Genomic DNA, 26,227 nt, shown 5'->3' with positions numbered 1-26,227 from the left:
TAGTTATGTATTTATAGCCATTTTATTCATATTTTTTACTAGAGGCCAGATGCATGAAAATTGTGCAAGAGTAGGACTTTGCAGCCGAGTCTGCCTTGATCCTTCCCTCACAGCCACAGCTGGCTGCCTGCGTTTCACCCTCGCAGCTGCGGCCGGCTGCCTGGGTCCATCCCTCCAGGCGCAGCCAACTGCCTGGGTCTCTCTCTCGCAGCCGTGGTGGCTACAGCCCCGGCTTCGTCCCGGAAGGACATCTGGAAGGACGTCCAGTCTATGGACATTACGCTTTTATTATTATAGATCTTTCTTTTTCTCCTCCTCCCTTTTCTCCTTCCTCTCCCCCTTCTCCTCTTCTTCCTCCTTCTATACACTTCAACATTTCACGTAATACTGGTTTGGTGGTGATGCGGTACTTTAGCTTTTTGTTGGCAGTGAAGTTCTTTATCTGACATTGAATTCTAAATGATAGCTTTGCTGGGTAGAGAAATCTTGGTTGTAGGTTCTTGCTATTCATCACTTTGAATATGTCTTGCCAATCCCTTCTGGTCTGTAAAGTTTCTGTTGAGAAATCAGCTGACAGTCATATGGGAGCTCTCTTGTAGGTTACTAACTGCTTTTTCTTTCTGCTTTTAAGGTTCTCTCTTTGTCTTTAACCGTTGGCATTTTCATTATGTGTCTTTGTGGGAGCCTCTGGGTTGTTTGGGACTCTCTATGCTTCCTGGACTTGTAAATCTATTTCTATTACCAGGCAGGGGAAATTTTCTGTCATTATTTCTTCAAATAGGTTTTTAATATCTTGCTCTCTCTCTCTTTTCCTTCTGGCACTCCCATGATGCAAATGTTGGTATTTTGAAGTTATCTCAGAGGCTCCTTACACTGTCTTCATATTTTTGGATTCTTTTTGCTCTTCTGATTGGGTGTCTTTTGCTTCCTCATATTCCAAATCGTAGATTTGATTCTCGGAATCCTCTGCTGTTGAGTTCCTGTAAATTATTCTTTTTGTCAGTTAGTAGATGTGTAGAGTTGTAATCTGCTATGGTCTGAAGCTCTCCACCAGGTGCACTGGCTCTGGGGTCTCTGGGTAGGTGCAAAGTCAGTCATTGCTTGGGGCTATCTGGCAGGAGCTTCAGAGAGATCGGCAGATGGCTGCTACTTGTTTTGGTCTAGGAAGTGCCCAGGGTAGGCCCAGCTGTGAATCAAGGCAGGCTGGTGCTAGTGCCGGGTCTTTAGCTTTTTATTGATAGCTTTGGGGCATGCTGACTCCAGATACTGCTTGTTTGAGAGAATTTTAGCAAAGTCTGAATCCTGAGCCAGGACAGGCCATTTATATGGAAACTAGAGGCCCGGTGCACAAAAATTTGTGCACTTGGGGGGGGTTCCCTCAGCACAGCTTCTGCCCTCTCGTAGTCTGGGACCCCTTAGGGGATGACCACCTGCTGGCTTAGGCCCGCTCCCCAGGGGATTGGGCCTAAGATGGCAGTTAGACATCCCTCTGGCAGCCCGGCAGCCCTCGGGGGATGTCCACTTGCCAGCGGGGAGCAGGCCTAAACTGCAGTCAGACATCCTTAGCGCTGCTGAGGAGGCAGGAGAGGCTCCCACCACCACCGCTGTACTGGCAGCCATCAGCCTGGCTTGTGGCTGAGCAGAGCTCCTCCCATGTGAGAGCGCCCTGACCACCAGAGGGCAGCTTCTGCATTGAGCGTCTGCCCCCTGTTGGTCAGTGTGTGTCATAGTAACCAGTCATTCCCAATCCCTCTGCTGTTAGGGTCAGTTTGCATATTACCCTTTTACTATATAGGATAGAGGCCTGATGCACGGGTGGGGGCCGGCTGGTTTGTCCTGAAGGGTGTCCCAGATCAGGGTGGGGGTCCCGCTTGGGTGCCTGGCCAGCCTGGATGAGGGGATGATGGCTGTTTGCAGCTGGTCACACCCCCTTCAGGGTGGGGGTCCCCACTGGCGTGCCTGGCCAGTCTGGGTGAGGGGCTGAGGGCTGTTTTCAGGCTGGTGGGCGACTGAAGCTCCCAGCCTCTCCTTTTTTCTTTTTTCTTTTTATTCTGGGATTAATTTACCTTCTATAGCTGTCACTGGAGCTGAGAGCAGGCTCCAGCTCTGAGGCCGTTGCCGGCTGAAAGCAGGTACCTGGGTTTGTTTAGATTCTATAATTGAAACTTGCCATCATTGGCCGCTCTAAGCTCTGAGGCCGCGCTGGCTGAAAGCAGGTTTCTGGGGTTTGTTTAGGTTCTATAATTGCAACATTGTTTCATCCGGAGCTCAGAGCTGAGCTGCAGCAGGCGGGGAACATTGACTTCCTCCATCACTGGAGTAAGCAAGCCTAATGTTCATGTTCGCTTCAGCTGCCTGGCTGCCGGCCGCCATCTTAGTTGGCAGTTAATTTGCATATCTCGCTGATTAGCCAATGGGAAGGGTATCGAAGTTATGGTTAATTACCATGTTTCTCTATTATTGGATAAGATAGCTTGGGTGAGTTGCAAATTTGATGGGGCAAGGTCTCAGGGAATCACCAGGGTGGAATGTACAGTGTGGTTTACACTGATGGAAACTCGGATATGGCTACCTGTCAGCTCTGTGATGGGGGAGGTCCCAGCACAGGAACAATGACCCCTGTGAGCACTCCTGTCTGGGATAAAGCCACCCCTGATTTCCTGCCCCGATGCCAGACAGTCCATTTTTCCCCCATAAGGCCCTGGATTCCCCCAAAGCCGCTACCTGGCACTGGAACTCAGATGAAGCGAGATAGTGTAAGTTTGTGCTTGGACCCTTTAAGAGGGACTCTAGAGACTGTATAGCTTCCTCCTTGTCACTCAGCCACAATCTCCGCTGGTTTTTACAGCCCAGAGTTATGGGGACTTCTCTTCCCAGCTCTGCTACCTTGGGCTAGGGGTCTGATGTGCAGCTGGTATCCCCTGCTTCATACAGGAGGCCTTGGAGATATCCTCCCAATTAAAAAATGCTGCATGTGGGTGCTGGACCAGCCTGTTCCATTCCTCTGCCCCTCCTACCAGTCTCAGTGTGTTTTCTTCTTGACTACTCTAGTTGTAGAACTTTGATTCAGCAAAATTTCAGGTTGTTTTGAATGACGGTTCTGTATTTTAGTTATAATTTTGACATGGGTTTGGGATTTGGCAAGTACAGGTGGTTATCTACGATGCATTCTTGGTTCTGGGTCCGTTTTTTTGTTTTTTAATGGAAAGGTCTGAATAGATATAGAAAGATGCTTAAAATAAGTGAGGAAAAAAAAGTGCCCAAAAGAATATATGTTTGTTTCTAAATTAAAAAAATGTCTGCTTGGAGTGTTGTCCCCCAAAGTGGAAAGGTTGCCAAGTTGATGGAAACTAGAGTACATACATACCTAGGTGTAGTTTTGATCCCTGGTTGGGGTATGTACAGGAGTCAGCTGATGGATGTTTCTCATATCGATGTTTTTCTCTCTCACCCTTTCCTCCTCCTCCTCTCTCTCACCAATTAAAAAAATATACTTGGGTGAGGGGATGAAGAACATCTATATCAATTGGTATATGTATAGAAGCAGAATTGGAAGATAAAACTTTTTTTTTGTTTTTTTGGAAGATAAAACTTTTAAGAATAGTTATATAGGGAATAGGATTTGGAAGTGGCAAGAGTCCTCAATTTCTAAGGTTTAATAGATTGATTTTTTAATAATAAAATTCTGAATAACAACAATTTTGATAAAGCTGAATGTTGTGTTTTTAAAATTGATGGTGACTTTCTTGAATGTTCTATAATTTTTTTGTTGTTGTATAATTTTTATCTGAATGAAAACTAAAAGCTGTATCATGGTTGGAACTGAGTAAAGACTAGATTTCTAGTTTTGCATTTATGTTAGGTTATTCCATTTCTGTAGATTGCTTCATCACTGCTATAAGCATAACCTTGCTAGCAAATAAAGGGAAAAAAGGCTTTTGAGAAAGAGCTATTAGAAAAACAGTAGGCCTCCCTTGTTGTGGCCACTACTGCCACGGGAGCTGAGGGGTGACTGGAAATGTCAACAAGAATAAGCAGCTCGTTTCCTGATGGCTTTTCACGTATACTGACATATGTTTGTGATGGCATCCGAGACTGAGAAGACCCAGGCTTTACTCCAGTCTTGTAGCATTCAATCTCTTCTTTCCAGCCTCAGTCTAGGGATATTCTGCCTTGTAGGTGACAGACTTCTGCAGTTTTCCATAATTTAGCGAAATAACTAGCTTCGTGCCCTCTCCGATAATGCTGTGCATGGTGTGATTGACTTGTGGTCCTAGGCAATAGTCACTGGAATCAAGAAGAAGACTGACAAGAGAGAAATCTTTCTAGCTGGATTTTTAGCCTCTGTTATTGACATAGACCACTTTGTACTAGCTGGATTCCTATCTTTAAAGCCTGCTTTGACTCTTCCACAAAGACCCTTCCTTCACTGTTCTGCTGTGATACCAGCTGTGGTTCTGACCCTCAAGTGTACCATGCACCTCTTCAAGCTCAAAGACTCATAATGCTACCTTCCCTGGATGGTCTTCATATTCTGGACCTCACACCATATCCATGATGGCATTCTTGACGGCTTATGGATATGCCCATTTGGAAAAACTCCTCCCTTGCCATTCTGGCTTTATGTAGTAAGCACATCATCTTTACCTCACATCTGTTCTTTGGTCATGTATTTAACAGGAACCAGACAGGTGATGTCTTAAAAACACGGAATTCATATTGATGTCTGAGGTGACCATGCGGCAGCCGCAGAAAAGCAAATGGCTCAGACAATGATAATTAAGGATAACCAGCATGAAAATGAATTTTAGAAAACTATTAGGTACTTATATTATTACTAGTGGTCCGGTGCACAAAATTCGTGAACATTAAAAGGGGATTAATTAGAGGAAATATTTTAATATTGCTATTTGCCCTTTCTCTGTAATAGAAGTGTTAGAGATGAAAGAAAATTAGTAAAATATATAGGAAACTCTTCCTCCTCTCGAGTCTGGGGCGCACCACAGGACCCAGAGTCAAGTCCCTGCACACCCATGTGTGCCTCAAAATTGCACAAGACCCAGACCTGGCTGGCCCTGCCCCCCATTGGGCTAGATCCAGACCTGGCCAGTCCCACCCTTGTTAAGCCCCGCTGGGTGGGGGGCACGGCCTGAGGTCCCCAGGGCCAGGGCGGGGGGTGTGCCTTGAGGTCCCCCGTCAAGCCCCGCTGGGTGGGGGGGCATGGCCTGAGGTTCTCTGTCAAGCCCCATGGGGGCGGGGAGAGGGGCACAGCCTCAGGTACCTGCTGATTGCTCGTTACGCGAACTCAGCCTCCGCTGTGGGTGCAGCCATCTTGTGTTACGGAAACACCCGCCTCCGCTGTGGGCACTGCCATCTTTGTGGCGGAGTGATGGTCAATTTGCATATTCCCTGTTTACTATATAGGATAACTCCTGAATCCTCTTGCTCAGGAGGCATGTATCAGTTTTTTTCAATGACATGTTTGTTGTAATTCTGCTTCTCTCATACAGTGCTATTAAAGTTCCATTTATTCCATGATCTATTTTTATTTTGTGTATCTGGCTTTACTAATAGCTCGATTAGATTAACAACCAGTTAAGTTTTCTGGGAGTATAGTATTAAGGTAGTTGATTTCCTGATGAAAAACAGTTCAAATTTTAGGGTGAATAATTTGTGGAAAGTTAGCATGATGTTTGGATCCTCATTTTCCTGAGATACTGAAACAGTTAAAAGGCCAAAGTTGATACCGAGAGTAAGATGTATAGTGAATGCTAACACTTCCTTCTGCCCATCTTCGTGAACCCGGACTAGAGTGGAATTGCCAAGTGCTTTAGTGAGTTTTGGTTACTGGAAGAATCAGCACCATGCACTTGTGCTGAAATTATCGTCTATAATAATAAAAGCGTAATATGTAATAAGACTGGATGTCCTTCCGGACAAAGCCACAGTGGGCAGGGGCTTGAGGCAGAGGTGGCAGAGACCCCTGGCCGTGGCAGCGGTGGGCGGGGGCCACAGCAGAGGCGGCAGAGGGCCCCAGCTGCAGTGGTGGTGGGCAGGGGCCGCGGTGGGCGGAGGCCAGGGCCAAGGCTCTTGCACAAATTTCGTGCACCGGGCCTCTAGTAATATTCATTAAAGGCAGTAACTAACATTAGATCTAGGTTATTGTCTCAGAAATCATTTTAGGAAATTATTGCAATATGTTGGCTATAGTAACATCTTCCTGAAGTATTATTTCAGTATCTATGCCCAAAAATCTTGTGTTAGGGTTTTAACTGTTTTGAAAAACATAACTAAATTTATTAAAATATTTGGTAAGAATTAACATGAGCAAAGTATTGCTACTTGGCTCATAACAGAATTTGAGTTCATGCACAAAAAACTTATCAGTAATGTCATTTTGAATGTGACCTCCTGGATGTGCCATTAAAATTGTTGTAGTTGCTGTCAATTTTTTTACACACTCCTCTAAAATATTATACCACTTAAACAGTTTTTAAAAAATTTGCCTGGTACTGAGAGACAAAACAGCTTTTCTCAAAACTGTTTAGAAAATTTGATATTTCCTTTTTTTTCCCCTTTTACATTTGTCTTCTGTTAAAAATGATCAGCCTCTATTAGAGAAGGGAATTGGGTTGCTGTGAGTTTTAAATCTGCACAGTGTAATATTACTTTGATATAAAAGCCATGCCCCAGAGGCACCGCTTTTGTTTGCACATGTGCACCATCTGCTGTCTTGGTATTTGCTTACACATTTTGTGATTTCTCTTGCTAGTGACTGTGTGCCTTCCTCTCTGAGAAATGATGCAGCAATGCCTTACTGATCCAGCAGGTTTTTCTCATTAAGTTAAACAGTTCTGTAAGTTGTTATCACAGTTCAAGCTCTGTAGTGTGTTTTTGTTGGTGGTGGTGTTAAAACCAATTGACTGCATCCTATTATATTTTACAGCCTATTAGACCTTAGTATTAAAATTCAAAAAAAAGAGAAAAACAATAAACTTTATTCTGGAGAAGAGATTAGGATTTATTCTTAGGCTAAACTCTATTCATTTGTAATTGTGGGAAAAATTGGGCCCACTATAAAATGACAAGAAAAGAATAATCTAGAGTAGGGGCTTTCAAAGTTTATAATGTGCACAATCACTCTTGGGCTGATTCTTACAACTGCAAACTCTATCTTTTTTTTTTAATAATATATTTATTTTTTTATTGATTTTAGAGAGGAAGGGAGAGGAAAAGAGAGATAGAAACATCAATGATGAGAGAGAATCATTGCTTGGCTGCCTCCTGCATGCGCCCTACTGGGAATTGAGCCCACAACCTGGGCAGGTGCCCTTGACTGAAATCAAACCTGGGACCCTTCAGTCTGCAGGCTGAAGCTCTATCCACTGAGCCAAACCAGGTAGGGCAAAACTCCTCTCAATTATAAGGGTTCTGATTTACTGGGCCATGTCTCTATCTCCTCATTTTAATGGCTGTTTTGTAGTCGCTGAGCTAAGTAGAGTTGTTGGTTCTCTTGTGTCCAGCCATAAGGTATTCCTGTCACTGTCTTTGATTTCCAGCCAGGGTTGGCCACATTATTTGTGGGGCTCTTTATTCCAAAGGCAGGAAAAAAGTGCCATTATAGGTTTAAAATATAAAGCTTTTTCCTTTAAAAGTATCTATAATAATAAGAGTAATATGCCAATTAGACCGGACATACTTCCAGACGAAGCCGGGGATGCGAAGGCAGCCTGGGTTCTGGGTGTCTGCCGGCGGCTGGAGGGAAGCCCGGGTCCCGGGTCCCGGGTTCCAGAGGGAAGTTGGTGCCAGCAGCTGGGGGAAGGAAGGCCTACTCTTGCATGAATTTTGTGTATTGGGCCTCTAGTCCTATCTAATAATAGGGAAACATGGCAATTAGCCGTACCTCCACTACCCTTCCCATTGGCTAATCAGGGCGATATGCAAATAAACTGCCAACCAAGATGGCGGCCGACAGCCAGGCAGCTTGAAGCGAACAGGAGGCTTGCTTGCTTCAGTGACTGAGGAAGCTAACGTTTCCCGCCTGCCTTGCCGGCCTCTGAGCTTGCAGTTTAAGAAACATTGTTACAAATATAGAAGCTAAACAAAACCCCAGAAACTTGCTTTCAGCCAGCCGGGCTTCAGCCAGCAGGACCGCAACATTGTTTCAATTATAGAACAAACGCAGATCCCTGCTTTCAGCCAGCCGGGATCTCAGAGCTGGAGTGAGCAGGACCGCAACAGTGTTACAATTATAGAACCCAAACAAACCAGATACCTGCTTTCAGCAGCCGAGGCCTCAGAGCTGGAGCCAAGCCTCAGAGCTAAAGCTGGCCCAGAATAAAAAAAGAAAAATAAAGGACAGGTTGGGAGCTTCAGTCACCCGCCAGCCTGAAAACAGCCCTCAGCCCATCACCCAGATGGGCCAGGCACCCCAGTGGGTCCCCCACCCTGAAGGGGGTGTGACCAGGTGCAAACAGCCAACATCCTCTCATCCAGGCTGGCCAGGCACACCAGTGGGGACCCCCACCCTGATCCAGGACACCCTTCAGGGCAAACCAGCCGGCCCCCACCCGTGCACCAGGCCTCTATCCTATATAGTAAAAGGGTAATATGCCTCCCAGCACTGGAATCAGCAGAGCAGCGAGGCCTCCCCGCACCAGGATCAGCGTGACAGGGGGCAGCGTCCAAACCCCCTGATTGCCCTGAGGCTCTGTGTGTGACGGGACGGGGCCACAACCTCCCTATCCACCCTGCTCTGGTCGTGACAGATGAAGGCGCCCCAACCCCCTGATCAGCCCTGCTCTGTGCCTGATAGGGGGGAGCTCCCCAAACACCTGATCACCCTGCGGCTCTGTGTGTGACAGGGTGCAGCGCCCCAACCCCCTGATGGGCCCTGCTCTGTGTGTGACGGGGGAGCTCCTCAACCCCCTCCTCAGCTCTGCTCTGTGCGTGACAGGGTACGGAGCCCCAACCCCCCTGATGGGCCCTGCTCTGTGCATGACGGGGTGGCGCCTCAACCTCCCTATCAACCCTGCCTTGAGTGTGACGGGGCGGTGCCCCAACCCCCCAATCAGCCCTACCCTGAGTGTGACTACGGGTGGCATCGCAACCTCCCGATTCACCCTGCTCTGTGCATGACGGGGCGGCGCTCCAACTCCCCAATCAGCCCTGCTCTGAGCCCTATCAGGGGCTGCACCTAGGGATTGGGCCTGCCCTCTGCCACCCGGGAGCAGGCCTAAGGCAGCAGGTCGTTATCTACCGAGGGGTCCCAGACTGCGAGAGGGCACAGGCCGGGCTGAGGGACCCCTTCTCTCCCCCGAGTGCACAAATTTTTGTGCCCCAGGCCTCTAGTTTTATTATAAAACACTAAGGGCCTGGTGCACGAATTAGTGCACCTTGAAAGGAACTGTGGGCCACGAGGCTGTGGTAGGCACAGGGGCGGGTCTTGGCCCATCCTCCATGCCTCTGCCTGGCCCCTCCCGCTGTGGCCCCCAGTCTCCTGTCTCCTGGCAGCCCCACTCCTGTCACTCACACCCGCTGACGGTACGGAGTGATTGGGGCCAGCGCCAGCAGTGGGTGCTTGCAGGGCCAGCACTGTCAGTGGGTGCGAGTGGCAGCTGCTACCCTGATCGTCTCTCAGGAGCAGGGGGAATTGGAGAAGTCCTCAGGGATGATCAGGGTCACCAGCCACAGCTCACATCAGCTGATGGTGCCCAGCGACCGGCATCGGCTGCAGGTGCGAGTGGGGCCGGTGTTGGTAGTGGATGTGAGTGGTGGCTTTGGCGTGGACAGCGGGTGTGAGCGTGGCCTGCTCTGGCAGCAGGTGTGAGAGCCAGGCAGGACCACAGCGCGCGGGAGGAAAGAATTTTCAGTAAACACCAGAGGCTCGCCTGATGACAGTGACCGGTGCCCCTCCTTGGTCTGGCACCCCTGCTTACCTGCTCTATCATCCCGCCATGGCCGACGCCTGCCATATTCCACTCATGCCTCCTGGTGGTCAGTGCACATCATAGCAACTGGTTGTTTGGTTGTTCTGCTGTTCAGTCTGTTTGCATATTAGCCTTTTATTATCGACTAGGGGCCCGGTGCACGAAATTCGTGCACTGGGTGTGTGTGTGGGGGGGAGTGTCCCTCAGCCCAGCCTGCCCCCTCTCACATACTGGGAGCCCTCAGGCGTTGACCCCCATCACACTCCAATCGCAGGATCGGCCCCTTGCCCAGGCCTGACGCCTCTGACAGAGGCATCAGGCCTGGGCAGGGGACCTGCAGCTCCCCGCGGTTGCAGGCTCCGCCCCTGCCCAGGCCTAACGCCTCTGGCTGAGGCGTCCGGCCCGGGCAGCGGGGACCCGCAGCTGCAGTGGCCCCGCGATCGTGGGCTCCGCTTTAGGCCCAGGCAAGGGACCCCTAGCTCCTGGGACTGCCAGCTTCGCCTGTGCCCAGCTCCTATCGCTGGCTCCACCCCTACTTCCTGCTATCACTGGCCAGGGCGGTAAAGGCACCTGATTCTCCGGTCATGGCTGGGGGGCAGGGCAAAGGCGGCCCCAGGGCCGCCTTTGCCCTGCCCCCCAGCTCTTAGCTCCCCCCTGGGTTTCTAATCACTGTCAGTGGCAGGGGGCTGCTTCCTGCTTTCCCTTTCGCCTCCCTGCATTGTGCCTACATATGCAAATTAACCGCCATCTTGTTGGCAGTTAACTGCCAATCTTAGTTGGCAGTTAATTTGCATATAGCCCTGATTAGCCAATGAAAAGGGTAGCTCGTACGCCAATTACCATTTTTCTCTTTTATTAGTGTTAATACTAATAATAGCCTAGGTGGCGTTACGCCCTCATGTTGGCACAAGATGGCCATCCCGTGTGCACAGTGGAGGCGGGGCCCAGTGGCCGCTCGGCACGGTGAGGCCTGGGGGTCCCGTGGTTTTGTGCAGCGCGGAGGAGGCTGGTCCCGGCATCTCTGCTGACTTGCGTGGAGGAGGTGGGTTCCAGTGGAGGAGGCGGGTCGCGGCAGGGGAGGGCAGTTGTGGGCGATCAGGCCAGCAGGGGAGGGCATTTGTAGGCCATCAGGCTGACAGGGGAGGGCAGTTGTGGACAATCAAGCTGTCCCAGGGAGGGCAATTGGGGGCGATGAGGCTGGCAGGCAGAAGCGGTTACGGGCAATCAGGCAAGCATGCAGGCAAGGTGTTAGGGACCAGTGGTCCTGGATTGTGAGAGGGTGCAGTCCGGGCTGAGGGACACCCTCCTGTTCATGAATTTTGTGCACCGGGCCTCTAGTATACGGTAGGAAAATAGGAGTAATAGTGCTTTCTGAGTAATAACAAACTTAAAAGTTGCTAAAGAGCAATATTTTGGTTCTATCTATACTAATAAAAGGGTAATATGGTAATTAGACCGGATAGTCCGGATGTCTTCAGACGTCGTCCTTCCTGACAAAGCCAGGGCCCCAGTGGCACCGCCTGTGTCCAGGGTGCCTGCAGCCACCTGGATGAAGCTGCCAGGGGTCCTGGTTGCCTGTGACTGGCCTGGTCGAAGCTGGCCTGGGTCCTGAGTGCCTGTGACTGGCCAGAGGGAGGGAAGCCCGAGTTCCCGGTGCCTGCGGGTGGCCAGAGGGAGGGAAGTCCAGGTCCTGGTTGCCTGCAGCCGGCCAGAGGAGGGAAGCCTGTGTCGCGGGTGCGGGGGGCTGAGGCACAGGTGGTTAGGGGTGCTCAGGGAGGCAGGAGAGCAGTTAGGGGCGGGCAGGCAGGCATGCGAGCAGTTAGGGGCATCAGGCAGGCAGGCAGAGTGGTTTGGGGCGATAAGGCAGGCAGGCGAGCAGTTAGGGGCAATCAGGCAGGCAGAGGGGTTGGGGCAACCAGGCAGGTAGTCAGAGGCGGTTAGGGGTGATCTGCCAGGTAGGCAAGTGGTTAGGGTTGATCAGGCAGGCAGGCAGGCGAGCAGTTAGGAGCCAGGGGTCCCGGATTGCGAGAGGGATTCCAGATTGCAAGAGGGCGCAGGTTGGGCTGAGGATCCCCCCCACCCCCGCCCATGCATGAATTTCATGCACTGGGCCTCTAGTAACTATATAATACAATAAATAATGTCTTCTGTTATATCTTGATTGGTCATAAGATATTTTTGGCTTGCCTTACTACAAATCTAGTAGGTCATCAAAATTTTACTTTTAGCAAGTTCATTTTCAGTTGGTATAATTAAAATTGATATCAGTTGCTCTTTGCAAATTCAAGATTGCAAATAATTTTAAATAACTTTTTATTTTGAGTAGGCTGTTTATGCTGATGCAGCTTTTCCTAGAACTGTTAAATAGTCTGAGACAACATTCGATAAATTTCTGATTACAGATATAAATCTTAGTTCATTTAGATCTAAAGAGATTCATCTTCATGTAAATCAGGTTTTTATAAGTTTGAACTTAATTTTTTTTCCCCCTCACCTGAGGAGTGAGGATATTTTTCCCATTGGTTTTTAGAGAGAGTGGAAGGGAGGAATGAGGAAGAGAGAGTGACATCGAAGTGAAAGAAGCACATCAGTCTTATTCCTTCGGGGATTGAGTTTGCAAACAATTTATGAGGTATGAGGTACATCCCCTTGACCGGGAATGGAACCTGTGACCTTCCTTGACCCATCAGTCAGCCTGCAGTGCTTCTAGGGTTCTGATAATTCTTACTTGTAGAGGTCATTTTTGATACTCAAAGTAGCTTAATGATTTGCTTATCATTAGAAATGGCCTGTTTACATTTTACCATTGCATCTTCAATTATAGGAGAAAAGTAAGACTGTCTTCCTCATTAATAAATGGTTCATCTAGAGCCTTATATTAATACTAGAGGCCCGGTGCATGAAATTCATTCACGGGGGGAGGGAAGAGGGGGTGTTCCTCAGCCTGGCCTGCACCGTCTCTAATCCGGGATATCCCTCTTCCAATTGGGACCATTGGCTCGTAACCACTCACCAGCCTGTCTGCCTGATTGCTCCTAATTGCTCACCCCTGCCGGCCCGATTCCCCCTAACTGCTCTCTCCTGCTGGCCTGATCCCCCTAACTGCTCTCCCCTGCCGGCCTGATCTTCCTAATTGCTTTCCCCTGCTGGCCTGATTGCCCCTAACTGCCTCTGCCTCGGCCCCGCCACCGTGGCTTTGTCTGGAAGGATGTCCAGAAGGTCGTCTGAAAGTGTCCAGTCTAGCATGTTACCCTTTTATTCGTACGACTGTCTTCCTCATTAATAAATGGTTCATCCAGAGCCTTATATTAATACTAGAGGCCTGATGCATGAATTCATCCATGGTGGTGTCCCTTGGCCTGGCCAGTGATTGGGGCCTATCGAGGGGCCGGCCAGCCGGGGGGCGGGGGGGCAGGGAGGGCGGCCATGGGAGGTTGGCTGTGGGAGTGTACTGAACACCAGGGGCAGCTCCTGCTTTGAGCATCTGCCCTCTGGTGGTCAGTGAGCGTCATAGTGACTGGTTGACCATTCGTTTCAGTCGTTTGGTCATAGGGTAGCTTAGGCTTTTATATATATACTAGAGGCCCGGTGCACAAAAATTTGTGCACCCGGGGGGGAGAGGGGGTCCCTCAGCCTGGCCTGTGCCCTCTCGCAGTCTGGGACCCCTTGGGAGATAACGACCTGCTGCCTTAGGCCTGCTCCCGGGTGGCAGAGAGCAGGCCAAATCCTTAGATGCAGCCCCTGGTCGGGCTCAGAGCAGGGCTGATTGGGGAGTTGGGGCGCCACCCCCTGTCATGCACAGAGCAGGGTGGATCAGGAGGTTGCGATACCACCCCTAGTCAGGTTCGCTGGCCGCAGTGTGCATCATAGCAACCGGTTGTTCCTGTGGCTATGGCGTTCAGTCCTCTGGCTTTATATAAAATATATATATATATATATATATATATATATATATATATATATATACACACACACACACACACACACACACTATCTAATAATAGATAAACATGGTAGTTAACTGTAACTTCGCTACCCTTCCCATTGGCTAATCAGGGTGATATGCAAATTAATTGCCAACCAAGATGGCGGCCGGCAGCCAGGCAGCTGAAGCGAACAGGAGGCTTGCTTGCTCCAGTGACGGAGGAAGCCAAGGTTCCCTGCCTGCCGAGGCCCAGCTCTGAGCTCCAGATGCAATAATGTTGCAATTATAGAAGCTAAACAAACCCAGAAACCTGCTTTCAGTCGCCAGCGGGCTCATAGCTTAGAGCTCCAGTGATGGCAACAGAGTTTCAATTATAGAAGCTACACAAACCCAGATACCTGCTTTCAGCCAGCCATGGCCTCAGAGCTGTAGCCGGCTCTCAACTCTAGTGACAGCTATAGAAGGTAAATAAATCCCAGAATAATAATAAAAAAATGGGGTTGGGAGCTTCAGTCACCCGCCAGCCTGAAAATGGCCCTCAGCCCCTCACCCAGACTGGCCAGGCACCCCAGTGGAGGGGGTGTGACCAGTTGCAAACAGCCATCATCCCCTCATCCAGGCTGGCCAGGCACCCAAGCGGGACCCCTCTCTGATCCGGGACACCCTTCAGGGCAAACCAGCCGGCCCCCACCCATGCACCAGGCCTCTATCCTATATAGTAAAAGGGTAATATGCAAACTGACCCTAACAGCAGAAGGACTGGGAATGACTGGTTACTATGACACACACTAACCACCAGGGGACAGACGCTCAATGCAGAAGCTGCCCTCTGGTGGTCAGGGCGCTCTCACATGGGAGGAGCTCTGCTCAGCCACAAGCCAGGCTGATGGCTGCCAGTACAGCGGTGGTGGTGGGAGCCTCTCCTGCCTCCTCAGCAGCGCTAAGGATGTCCGACTGCAGTTTAGGACATCCCCCGAGGGCTGCCGGGCTGCCAGAGGGATGTCTAACTGCCATCTTAGGCCCAATTCCCTGGGTAGCGGGCCTAAGCCAGCAGGTGGTCATCCCCTGTGGAGTCCCAGGCTGCGTGAGGTCACAGGCCGGGCTGGGGGTCGCTCCCCCCCCCACCCCCCCGAGTGCACAAATTTTTGTGCACCGGGCCTCTAGTGTGTGTGTGTGTGTGTGTGTGTGTGTGTGTGTGTGTGTGTGTGTGTATGTGTATATATATTTATATATGATAGCATTCTTTTCAATGGAAGACAACTATCTTTAAATTTAATTTTATTTCTAAGCCTGTAGGCACTTGCTTTGCTGTAGCAGTTTTGAAAACCAGCGATTCTAAACTCTTGGAAGAATTTGAATAAGTCCCTGATGCTCCATAGCAGTGCCCATGTATACTTTTAGTTTTGTAATTTACTGTCCAAGTTTACTGCCTAACTTCTGTTGCAGTGTTTACGTGGAGGATTAACACTTGTGCAGGAGCCTCAGGCACTGGCTCTCAGGTTGGACAGGCCAGCTGCTCCCAGTGTGGGCCCAGCCCCCATCCCAGTTGCCCTGGTGGCCTGTGTCACCCAGATTGCCTGCAGGCCTTCGTGTGTATGTTTGGTCACCAGCCTGTCTTCACAGTTCCCACATAGGCCCCATTGTCCAATTGGGCTTCACTTACAAATCACAAGTTCAAGGGTAAAAATTATTAAAAATTTCAGGATGGCAACAGTATGAGATCAAGCATGGGCCCCTTTAAGTGTTGGGCCTTTTGGGACTGCACAGGTCACACTCATGAGTTGGCCTTGACTCCAGTGCATCACAGTTGATTTTCCCTTTACAGAACCTTACACACGTGTACTTATTCCCTTGGCTTGGGACACCCTTCTCCCTTTTTTGCCTAGTTAGCAATTAATTCCTTGGATCTTAGTGCAGTGGTCCACTTTGTCAAAAACCCTGAGCATGCTGAACTAGCTTAAATTCTTTTCTTAATACCATTTGCTTATTTACATTTATTACACCTGCAATTTATGCTGTTTTTGTGGTTCTATGACTCCTTTTGAATTATAAGCTTCATGCGGACAGGGATTCTGTTTGGTTTTGCTTAACATTGAAGCACTGTTGTGTCCAAAGCATCTGGCACATTGCCTGGCACATAGGGGGCATTTGTGGACTGATGTGTATGAACAGAAATCAATAAAAAAATACATGACTGGGCTCAAAACATTTTTTTAAAAAATATATTATTTTTTATTGAAGAGAGGAAGGGGAAGGAGAAACATTGATGAAATAGAAATATTAACATGATCGGTTGCCGCCTGCACACCCCCAACTGGGGATAGGGCCCACAACCCTGGCATATGCCCTGACCAGGAATTGAACCAGTGACCTCTAGTTTCCTGGGTCAACACTCAACCACTGAGCGACACTGGCTGGGCTCAAAACATTTTTTTAATGCCGAAGTGACTTATGGTGAAGGAGAGTGAATATATATATCTGGGAGAAGCTGGGCAATATCCCAAAACAGCTGTGTAAGCTCAGAATTTTTTATCTTAAAAATTAATAATAGAAACTTTATAGTGATCCATAATGTTTCCACCTTTTTTTTTTAATTAAATCTTTATTGTTCAGATTATTACATTTGTTCCTCTTTTTTTTCCCCCCCATAACTCCCCTCCTCCCAGTTCCCGCCCCACCCTCCGCCCTCACTCCCCACCCACTGTCCTCATCCATAGGTGCACGATTTTTGTCCAGTCTCTTCCCACATCTCCCACACCCCTTTCCCCCCCAAGAATAGTCAGTCCATTCCCTTTCTATGTCCCTGATTCTATTATAATCAACAGTTCATTCTGTTCATCAGATTATTTATTCACTTGATTCTTAGATTCACTTGTTGATAGATGCATATTTGTTGTTCATAATTTGTATCTTTACCTTTTTCTTCCTCTTCCTCTTCTTAAAGGATACCTTTCAGCATTTCATATAATCCTGGTTTGGTGGTGATGAACTCCTTTAGCTTTTCCTTATCTGTGAAGCTCTTTATCTGACCTTCAATTCTGTATGATAGCTTTGCTGGATAAAGTAATTTTGGTTGTAGGTTCTTGGTATTCATCACTTTGAATATTTCTTGCCACTCCCTTCTGGCCTGCAAAGTTTCTGTTGAGAAATCAGCTGACAGTCGTATGGGTATTCCCTTGTAGGTAACTGAGTTTCTTTCTCTTGCTGTTTTTAAGATTCTCTCTTTATCTTTTGCTCTTGGCATTTTAATTATGATGTGTCTTGGTGTGGTCCTCTTTGGATTCCTTTTGTTTGGGGTTCTCCGCGCTTCTTGGACCTGTAAGTCCATTTCTTTCACCAGGTGGGGGAAGTTTTCTGTCATTATTTCTTCAAATAGGTTTTCAATATCTTGCTCTCTCTCATCTTCTGGCACCCCTATAATTCTGATGTTGGTACGCTTGAAGCTGTCCCAGAGGCTCCTTACACTATCCTCGCATTTTTGGATTCTTTTTTCATTTTGCTTTTCCGGTTGGATGTTTTTTGCTTCCTCGCATTTCAAATCATTGACTTGATTCTTGTGCTCCTCTGGTCTGCTGTCGGGCGTCTGTATAATATTCGTTATTTCAGTCCGTGTATGCTTAATTTCTAGTTGGTTCCCCAATATAAGATCGAGGGTCTTATTAGTTTTCGTGTAGATCTCATTAAGTTTATCGGCAGCTTCTAAACAGTTCTTGAGAGACCTTAAAAGTGTGGTTCTGAACTCTATATCTTCCTTTGACAATTTTGTCCTGTTTCTTTGTCTCCGCATTTTGTTATGCTTCCTTGGTGCACCCCCTAGTGGTCTTTGTTCGCAGTCTTATAGTTAAATCTTGATTGTTGTAGCTAATTCCAGGGAGGGTTTGACCTCCAGGCCAAGTGGCTATGAGAATCAGCTGTGTCAGCAGTGAGAGAACTTCTGTCCTCTAGGGAGGTGCTAATCTAGCCTTTGCCTGAGGCTATCCGGCAAATGCCTCTGTGCAGGGCTTGGGCGGGGCGGGTCGCACAGGATCAACAGGGTGGGCTGGAGAGAGCAGTTATGGCGGCTCTCAGTCCTGTCCCCAGGGGCTCTGCCTGAGTCCCAGCACCCGCTGCAAAGCTCAGAGAGAAAGCTGCACTCGCTCTGACCGAAGCCAGACAGTCCCGCTTCTCCCGTTTGAGTCTGGGTCCCTAAAGACTCGCCCGGATCTGGAGCTCAGAGTCTGCGACTCCCTCCCGATTGAAAACGCCAACCGCGCCCTCCGCCGCCAGCCCGCTCCGCGCACCCCGCACCTCAGAATTTGACTTCAGCACTGCGCCTCCTCTGAGTGTCCGTGTGCGTTTCTCTTTCCTCCTAGTTGTAGGACTTCCACTCAGCCAGCGTTCCTGTGGTTCTGGGTGATGTCCTTTCCGTTTTTTGGTTTCACTTTTGAAGTAGTTGTTCAAAGCAGCAAACTCCCATGTTTCCACTTTTTAATATAAAATTATTTGACCCTAATCTTTGAACAAAGTTAATTAGTAAGTGGCTCTATCTTTATTTTGTAGTTTTGTGGCAGGGATTAGAGAATGAATTAGAAAGCACCAGTTGTATGGTAGTGACCTAATCAGACAACAGGAGAACAATCACCCTGTTGCTATGTTGTAAGCACACATGGGAATTACTAAAATTTAGAAATTGAAAGGCAGTATAACATTGAGGATCTGGAGCCAGACTATCTGGATTCTTCTTGGCTCCACCTGGGACGAGCTGTGTGACATTTGGCAAGCCATTTAACCTCTGTGTGTCTGTTTTTTCATCTCTAAAATAAGAAAATAATAATGTCTATCAGGGAGTTAATGTGAAGATTAAATTATTTCACTTACATTAAAAGAAAAGTATAGTGTAGTGCCTGCTACATAGTAAACGCTCTGTGTTAACAATTATTTTGTACTTTACTGTATAAAATGACTTTGTGTCAGAGTACATAAGTTAAGGGAGCCTTATTATAAGCACTCAGTAAATATTAGTTGAGTTAATTAAACTTCTACAGCAGTGTTGATAGGACTTTCTGTGTTGATTAAAATGTTCTATGTATACATTTTCCAGGATGATAGCCAGTAGCCATTTGTGGTTGTTGAATACTTGAAATGTGGCAAGTGCAGTGGAGGAGGTAAATTTTGAATTTTACTTAATTTAAATGGCCATACAGGGGAGTGGTTATCATCGTGGGCAGCACAGGTCTAGAATGTGTTTGTGTGTCTATTTGCATTATTCTGTTTTGTAAACTGGTCCCAGATGTCACATAATCCTCATAGGTCCCATCGTTACTTCAGCTTGTTGGATTCACAATGTTAAAATGGATATTGATTTTTATTATTCTGATTTCTTTTCTTGCTTAGAATCATTAAAACATAATACTGTTGAAAACATTGATGGTACCATATACTGAAGAAAAGAGAAAATGGCCATATTCTTTTTTTTTTTTTTTTATTCAAGGATTTCCTTCATCTCTTTTCTTTCTTTCTTTTTTTTTTTTTTGATGGCCATAGTCTTTACTTTATAATTATAAATTATTTTCATTTGTAGATTTATAAGTGCCAAATAGAATGATCAAAACAATTTTTTTCATCATCATATATACACCCACCTTTAACATTTATCCATTTATGTACTATATCAAGAAAAATATTTACACAGATATCATAAAAGTACTCAATATTGTCACATCCTTTTATTTTTATTTTATTATTTTAAAATTGATTTTAGAGAGGAAGGGAGTGGAAGGGAAATAGTGATCGGTTGCTTCCCATACACCCCAACCAGGGATTGAACCTACAACCTGGGTATGTGCCCTGACCAGGAATTAAACCTAGACCCTTTGGTGCAGGGACGATGCTCCAACCAACTGAGCCACATCATTAGCCAGAGCTGTCATGTGTCCTTTTAGTAAGACAAGTTCATTCAGGTTCTTGTCACAGAATGTTTGGTAATAAAGTAATTTTTTTGTAATGGTCTCACCATGGTTTTTTTTATTCATTTATCTTTTAAATTGGTTTGAGAGAGAGAGAAACATTGATTTTTAAAAAATAGTTTCTTTTTATTTATTAAATTTATTGTGCTGGCATTGTCAACATGAACATATAAGTTTCATGTGGGTTTCTCTGTTACAAGACTGTGCACCATGTGCCCACCACCGAAAGTCAAATCTTCTCCTGTCACCATATATTAAGCTCCTTCCCCCCCGCCCCTACCACCATGATGCTGTTTTGTGTTCACAAGTTTCAGTTTTATATTCCACATATGAGTGAAGTTATATGGTTCATAGCTTTTTCTGACTTATTTCATTTAGCATAATGTTCTCAAGGTCCATCCATATTGCAAATGGTGCTATTTCATCTTTTCATATGGCTGAGTAGTATTCCGTTGTGTATATATACCACATCTTTATCCAGTCCTCTATTACAGGACACTTTGGTTGTTTCCATGTCTTGGCCACTGAATAATGCTGCATTGAACATAGTGGTGCATATAACTGCAAGTACATGATTTTGAGGTTTTTGGTGTATACCCGGGAGTGGGATTGCTGGGTCGTATGGTAGCTCTATTCTTAACTTTTTGAGAAATCACTAGACTGCTTTCCATAGTGGTTGTACCAGTCTTCATTCCCACCAACAGTTAATGAGGGTTCCCCTTTTTCCACAACCTCTTCAACACTTGTTATTGCTTCTCTTGTTAATAATGCCCACTCTAACAGGTGTGAGGTAGTATCTCATTGTAGTTTTGATTTGTATTTCCCTAACTGCCATTGAGATCGAACATCTTTTCATATACCTATTGGCTGTTTGTATGTCTTCTTGGGAGAGGTGAATTTTCAGGTCCTCTGTTTACTTTTAAAAAATATTTTTTATTGATTTTAAAGAGGAAGGGAGAGTGAGAGATAGAAACATCAATGGAGAGAGAATCATTGATCAGTTACCTCCTGCAGGTCGTGCGAGTCGAGCCTGCAACCGGGGCATGTTCCCTGACCAGGAATCAAACCATTACCTCCTGGTTCAGCTGGGCCTCTGCCCACTTTTTGATTGGATTGTTTGTTTGTTTGGTATTGAGCTTTATGAGTTCTTTATATATTTTGAAAATTGAACCTTTGTTGGAGCTACTGTGTGTGAATATCATCTCCCATCTGGCTGGCTGCCTCTCTTTGTTTTATTGTCAATTTCTTTTGCTATGCAGAAGCTTTTTTGATATAGTCCCACTTATTTTTGCCTTTACCTCCCTTGCATTTGAGGTCAAGTTCTTAAAATGTTCTCTACGACTAAGGTCAGTAAGTTTTGTACTTATATTTTCTTCTATGTAACTTATTGTTTTGGGTTTTATAGTTAGGTCTTTGATCCATTTTGAGTTAATTATTGTACATGGGGACAAACTGTAATTCAGTTTTATTCGTTTGCATGTGATTTTCCCGGCACCATTTATTGCAGAGACTATCCATTGTGTGTTTCTGGCTCCTTGTGGAAAATTATCTGTGCATATACATATGGTTTTATAGCTGGGCTCTCTATTCTGTTCCACTGGTCTGTGTGTCTGTTTCTCTGCCAATACCATGCTGTTTTGCTTATCGTTGCTCTGTAGTATAATTTGAAGTCAGGTAGTGTGATACCTCCAGCTTTGTTCTTTGTTTTCAGTATTGCTTTGGCTCTTCGGGGTTTTTTATGGTTCCATGCAAATCTGTTGATTTCTCATTTTATTTCTTTAAAAAATGACAGTGGGATTTTGATGGGGATTGCATTAAGTCTGTGTATTGCTTTGGGTAATATGGCTATTTTTACTATGTTGGTTCTTTCAATCCATGAACATGGGATATTTTTCCATTTTCTTATATTTTTTTCAATCTCTTTTAATAATGCTTTGTTATTTTCAGTATATAGGTCTTCATGTTCTTAAGTTTATTCCTAGGTATTTTATTCTTTTGGTTGCAATTGCAAAAGGAATTGTTTTGAGAAACATTGATTTATTGTTCCACTTATTTATGCATTCATTGATTGTATGTGCCCTGACTGGGAATCGAACCCATAACCTTGGCATATCAGGGTGATGCTCTAAACCACTGACTCTACCTGCCCAGGGCCTGGCTTATTTATTTATTATTGATATTAAAAAAATATTTTTTTATTGATTCAGAGAGGGAGAGGGAGAGGGAGAAACATTAATGATGAGAGAGAATCATTGATCAGCTGCCTCCTGCATGCCCCCTACTGAGGATCGAGCCCGTAACCCCGGCATGTGCTCTGACTGGGAATTGAATTGTGACCTCCTGGTCGATGCTCGACCACTGAGCTACACTGGCCAGTTTTTTTTTTTTTTTAAATAGTTTACCCTTCTCCTGAAGATCCCAGCTTTATGTGGAAGGATGTTCTCTTAGATCTCCACTTTGGGAAGGCCCTGGCTATGTCTGCTCTTTTCTGTAACTTGGGCAGCTGTCAAAATGAAAACTCAAGGTCACTTGGGGTTGATGTGTCTTTAGGGTGCGTGCATGCGTGCTTACTTTCATCTTTAGATCCCTGCTTTTGCTTCCTTTTTAGCTTCTGAGGATTCCTTAATTTCTTGTAAGCTCAGCAATACATTAAAAATGTTTGGAATATTTTATTCACCATTTTTATTTGGTTTTAGCAGAAGAGTTATTCAAGGTATCTATCTAGTCAACATTATCACGAATGGAAAGCCCACCCATTCAAAAAGTAACAATTATCATTTTGTGTTAGTGATTTACATTTAGATAGGAGCCAGTGGTAAGTTCCAAAGGCTTAGGGAAACTGAAAATCTAGCAAATTCTTATTAATTTAAAATTTTTAGTGAATGAATCAAAGATTTTTACTATCCATGTTTTTGACTGGTACAAGTTTTTTGTCTGTAAAATGGGGATAATAATAGTATCCACCTCATAGGATTGTTGTGAGGGTCAGTGAGATCCTTTCTATCTTTTAGCTTATAGTTCATTGTGTATGAAGTCTGATATTTTATAAGTGGAATATCAGCCCTGGTCAGTGTGCCTCAGTTAGTTGAGTGTCATCCCATGGACTGAGAAGATTTCAGTTTGATTCCCAGTCAGGGCACATGACCAGGTCTCAGGCTTGATCCCCAGTAGGGGGCATGCAGGAGGCAGCTGATTGATGCTACCCTCTCACATCAATGTCTGTCTCTCCCAATCCTTCTCCCTGTCCCTTTCCCTGCCCTCCTCCTTCTCCTTCTTCCTCTCCCTCCTCCTCCCCCTCCCCATTCCCTTGTATCTCCCCCTCCCCCCCTCTCCCGCCCCCCCCCATGAATAATAGAAACATTTTAAGTGGAATCTCATTCTTTATTATATAAAATTATATTCAGATCTGTACTTTATAAAGTGTGTGAATATCAGGGTGTCCAAAGACAATTGGCTTTAGAAAATTTTTTTTTTGTAAACTAGCATATTAACTTGCAAAATTATGCCTGTGTAGTGCTGCTTTTCAAGGATGATGAGAGAAAAAGAGTGTATAACTCAGAAATTTTTTGAGTAGTCTATAGTTGATTTGTATTTTCAGCAGTGTAATGCGGTAGTTGGTGCTTAGTAATGTGCTGAGTACTCAGGGTATAGCCAGCAGACATTCATGATGAAATTACCTTGTGAAAACACAAACTCAAAGTGTTGGATTGGGGAAAATAGTGGGAATGAAGAATTTGCAAATGGAAGGAAAAACATATATTTAGCAGTTAGCTGTATACCGTGTATTCTTAGTAAAGCTTTTTAAAAAAGTAGTAGAGTTTGACACGATGCTTTATTGGAAATGTTTGCACTTTTACCTAGAGAGCTATAGAGGGTGCTGTATCCTTAAGAAAAGTAGTGGGAATTGGCTTTAATTTCATTAGGCCAGAGCATCAGAGTTAATTTATTTTTCTTGGATGTACACCTTTTTTTCTTCTTTCTACTATTTTAACTGAAATTAGAATGACTAATGTTCCATAATTGGTATAGTTTACAATGAATATTGACCTAATGGACTTGGTTGCGAAATGTTTGTCTTCCAGATTCTTTGAATATAGTTGAAATTATGATTTCCCTACTTTATACTGGTTATAATAACAAAGGTTTATTTTCCTACAATTGCCTTCTCCCTCTCCTCCCAAATTGAAAATTGTCATGTTTTGATTGGTAGGCTTTATAAGAAGTCTCTTCTCTTCAGATGGGTCAAAGACAATCAAACCATATAATGGGACTGTATGCTTCGGTAGGTCTGGTTCAAAGGGTATTATCTTGAGAAGAGAGATTGTTAGAACAAAGTAGAATTTCAAAACCTGGGCAGACTTCAGATGTTGTGTGTGTTTTTTTGTTTTGTTTTTTAATAGAAGCTGATTAATTTATTCAGATAGGAGTTCTTTAAATTCCAGACTTTACTATTCTCTCTTTTTTTTAATTTAATGGTAATTTTAGAAAATTTGAGGTAGAATTATCTGATAATACTTTTTTTTTTTGATGGTTAAAAAAATTTAGGTTTTTGTTTTTGCTAAACAGTGCTAAAATTTTTTTATTTTGAAGGCAGGGATGGAATTATTAATTTTGATCCATTTATTTAATTTTTAAAAGGGGAAAGAGATCATGGCCTAAAAATATAGTAGTTAACCCCCACTTCACCCTCGAAGTTCTAGTCAGTTACATGAGCATCACCACTTTACACTCGGAACACACTATTCAGATGATGCCCCATTGGATCACCCTGAAGGCACAGGACAATGGGTACTAGTTTTAGCTCTCAGCAGGTTATTCAAACTAGGTAAATTGGTGGGCTAAAGTCCAGAAATTCTTTTTTCCCTCCCGAGGGAAATCCTTACCCGAGGTGTGTGTGTGTGTGTGTGTGTGTGTGTGTGTGTGTGTGTGTATATGTATATGTATATGTGTGTGTATATATATATATATATATATATATATATATATATATATATGCATGCCAGGTTATTATGACCACCTGACGTTTGTAGGCAAATTAGCTATAATTTCACGCGGAAGTTGCTAGAGGGCCAGACCATTATAAATAGGGAAGCGGGTTGTTTACCACGACAGTAGAAGTGATTTTTTTCTGAAGACATGGGTAAACAACGCGATTTAACAGCCTTCGAACGTGGGATATATTTGAACCTGAGTGGCCAGATTATTATGACCACCTGACGTTTGTAGGCAGATTAGCTGTACACTGCATCGTATGGGATATGGAAGCCGAAGGCCTGTTCGAACACCTTTGCTGTCTGCAGTTACCAAGATAAAATGTCTCCAGTTCGCACAGAAACACGAGGATTGGACAGTCGAACATTGGAAAAAAGTCATGTGGTCCGATGAATCACGTTTCCAGTTGCATCATGCAGATGACAGAGTGAGAATTTGGCGGAAACAGCATGAGAGCATGCACCCCACATGCATGAGTACAACCCTTCAAGCTGGTGGGGGCAGTGTTATGGTTTGGGCATGTTTTCCTGGCATGATTTGGGCCCTTTAATTCGTGTGGAACAACGTCTGAATAGCACAATATACCTAAGTATCGTTGCTGATCAAGTTCATCCTATCATGTTGATGGCGTATCCCAATGGTGATGGCTTCTTCCTACAAGACAATGCGCCATGCCACGGTGCAGGAGTGCTTTCGAGAACATGAGGGAGACTTTACCTTGCTTGGGTGGCCCCCACAATCACCAGATCTTAATCCAATTGAGCATTTGTGGGACGAAGTTAAAAGAGCCATCAGGCAGCTGGTTCCACAACCATCAAATCTCACAGAACTGGACAGTGCTATTCATCAGGCCTGGTGTCAGATTCCTCTCATCACCTTTCAACATCTTGTGGTGTCAATGCCAAGAAGAATCACCGCAGTACTGAAGGCAAAAGGTGACCCAACGAAGTACTGATGGGGTGGTCATAATAATCTGGCCACTCAGTGTGTATATATATATATCCCATGTTCAAAGGCTGTTGAGTTGCGTTGTTAACCCATATCTTCAGAAAAAAAATCACTTCTACTGTCGTGGTAAACAACCTGCTTCCCTATTTATAATGGTCTGGCCCTCTAGCAACTTCAGTGTGAAATTATAGCTAATTTGCCTACAAACATCAGGTGGTCATAATAATCTGGCCACTTTGTGTGTGTGTGTGTGTGTGTATGGTTAATCAGTAATATTTTTATTGATTTCAGAGAGTAAGGGTGGGGGAGATAGAAACATCAATGATGAGAGAGAATCGATTGGCCGCCTCCTGCATGCCCCCCACTGGGGATCGAACCCATAACCCGGCATGTGTCCCTGACCGGAATCGAACCCTGGTCCCTTCATTCTGAAGGCCAACGCTCTATCCACTGAGCCAAACTGGGTAGGAGGAGCCTGTCACCAAGGT

The 26,227-nt window shown here is 45.5% G+C and overlaps 1 protein-coding gene and 1 pseudogene across 10 annotated transcripts in view; both read left to right on the top strand.

Moving 5' to 3' along the window:
• Positions 1 to 26,227, top strand: part of XPO4 (exportin 4) — a 160,008-nt gene that overhangs the window by 16,472 nt on the left and 117,309 nt on the right. Inside the window, exon 1 of one of the 10 annotated variants that reach the window (XM_059684192.1) lies at positions 26,101 to 26,225. The exons of the other annotated variants lie outside the window; for them this stretch is intronic. The gene's annotated coding sequence lies outside the window, so the exon portion shown is untranslated. Of the gene's footprint in view, positions 1 to 26,100; positions 26,226 to 26,227 lie in introns of those variants that run through there. 10 annotated transcript variants of the gene reach the window in all.
• On the top strand, positions 2,058 to 8,381 carry LOC132228192 (transmembrane protein 267-like; annotated as a pseudogene).

The sequence above is a fragment of the Myotis daubentonii genome, chromosome 2 (assembly GCF_963259705.1).
Source record: "Myotis daubentonii chromosome 2, mMyoDau2.1, whole genome shotgun sequence".
NCBI classification, from domain to species: domain Eukaryota; kingdom Metazoa; phylum Chordata; class Mammalia; order Chiroptera; family Vespertilionidae; genus Myotis; species Myotis daubentonii.
The sequence above is the reverse complement of the archived record's forward strand: the minus strand, read 5'-3'. Positions and strand labels throughout refer to the sequence as shown.